The 1,846-nt window shown below is 58.4% G+C and overlaps 1 protein-coding gene across 3 annotated transcripts in view; it reads left to right on the forward strand.

The window, feature by feature from the left end:
- Positions 1-28: 28 nt before the first annotated feature.
- The window catches only part of BRD2 (bromodomain containing 2), an 11,909-nt gene continuing 10,091 nt past the window's right edge, over positions 29-1,846 (forward strand). Inside the window, exon 1 of one of the 3 annotated variants that reach the window (XM_010848580.1) lies at positions 29-249. The gene's annotated coding sequence lies outside the window, so the exon portion shown is untranslated. Of the gene's footprint in view, positions 250-1,443; positions 1,707-1,846 lie in introns of those variants that run through there. The other 2 variants (XM_010848584.1, XM_010848582.1) reach the window with 2 other exon arrangements.

Raw genomic sequence — 1,846 nt, forward strand, 5'->3', positions numbered from 1 at the left:
GGGGGGGTGGGGAGGGGGGGTGGCTGGCACGTGACCCGGATCAGCCAATCTGGGTGACGCTGACGTGGCCGCGCGGTCCCGATGCTCTCCCCACCCCCCAGCTCGGCCGGGAAGGGAGGGGCTGGGGGCTACGCCCCCTCCCCCAGCTCAACCTCAGTTTCCGGGGGGGGGGGCACCCCGGATTACATCCTCCCCCCGCACCAAGCCAAGGGGAACAGTGGAGCCCCCCTGGAAGGTTCCGGGATCCAGGTGAGAAGGGGCCCTTGCCGGGCGGGCATGTTGTCAGTCATTTAAATGTCTAACCAATGGTGGGGAGTCCGAGAAGGAGATTCTTGGGGTGCAGAGAAGAACCCTGAGGGTGGGAGCATTTGTCCTTCAAACAATTTACAGCCAATGGGAGCGGGGAGGGGGCGAGCAGGCGAGGGCCCCTTGGGTGGGGGAGGGGAATGGCCAACCTCTGTCTTCTTACCAGTTGGAGGGCAAAGGGGCCTGGGGGCGGTATGACCCCCCCCCCCGATTCCATTCGTCCCTTGGGGGTACAGGAGCCTGGAGCCAGGTGAGAAGGGATCCTTTTGGCGGCCTGAGGGTGGGGTGATCTAGTGGGCTGAGGAGTGGGAGTGGTGACTATAGTTCCTACTCCTAGAGGGGAATGCTGAGAGTTGGCAACCCAGGCTGTGAACTGAGATTGTTCCCAGGCGCCCACTCCCTTTCTCCCCAGAGGCTGTAGAAGGAGCATTTCTGTGCTGCTGTTGTGTCAGCGGTAGGAACCTGGCAGTCATCACATGGCATGGTGGAGGTTACGCTTCGAGTGGGTTATCGAATTTGTGTGCATTCACGTGGACCTGGCCTGCGGAGCCTTCTGAATAAACCTTGGTTGCCCCGGCGGGGTCTTAGCTGAGCATGTGTCTATCACCGGCTGGGGAGAGTTTGCAGGCTAGAAGCTTGGGGTCTTCTTTGGGTCAGGAACCAGGCCCAACGGGGGTCTCGGGAGAGGTTGAAAATCGTGGCTTGAGACACAGGAGAGTGAGTCTCGGGACCTGGAATGATTTCACAGCTCCCAAAGTTTCAGTTTTCTCCTGGGTGGTGTCTTTTGCCTTCTGCACCCCCTCCCCCACTCCTGAACAGTCTCTCCTTGTGTATTGCGGAGGAGGGAGCGGAAAGGAGGGAAGAGTTACTTTTCCAAATTACTGAGTACAAGTAGCCTCCCGTGTGACTCATTTGGGGGAAGGGACGCTTGGGAGGCAGAGGAGAACAGTGATTTTCCGGAATGCAGGGAAATAAGCCAGAATGTCTGGATGCCCTTCTACTTTCTAATAAGGCCCTGTGGTCTCTCGACCTCTTAACTTTTTCTTCCCAGACCGGCCCTCAGATAGGCCTCTGTGCAGATTTGCAAGGCCCCTCGTGGAAGAATGGCAGATTGGGGAGGCTGGGCCACTAGGGGGAGGGGGAGGGGAGAAGGCCTCTGCGAAAGTTGCTGTGTCATTGCTCTCCTTGCTGCAGCCACCCGGGCGGGCCCGCTTGTACTTTTGAGGCCGAGGCCTGATCGGAGGGGGGGAGGAGAGGAGAGACTGCCGTCCCTGTGCGTGCTTCCCCCCCACCCCCGCAGGGTTTGCCCGAGTCTGGTGGTCGAGAAGACGAAAGGTTGACGGCCATTTTAGACGCAGTAACCGAGGTTAAGGCTCCAGGGCTGCTACGAAGGAAAGAGGGTAACAGTTCGAGGACTTATGCCCTCACGAAGCCCTGCGGTTGGGGGGGGCGGATCTTATATTCTTTGACTTTCATGATTAATTTCCTTATTCAGATACGCATAGACTGTTTTCTTACTTGGTAGCCAGAAAAGGGGACA

This window comes from Bison bison, unplaced genomic scaffold (genome assembly GCF_000754665.1).
Source record: "Bison bison bison isolate TAMUID 2011002044 unplaced genomic scaffold, Bison_UMD1.0 scf7180017864270, whole genome shotgun sequence".
NCBI lineage: Eukaryota > Metazoa > Chordata > Mammalia > Artiodactyla > Bovidae > Bison > Bison bison.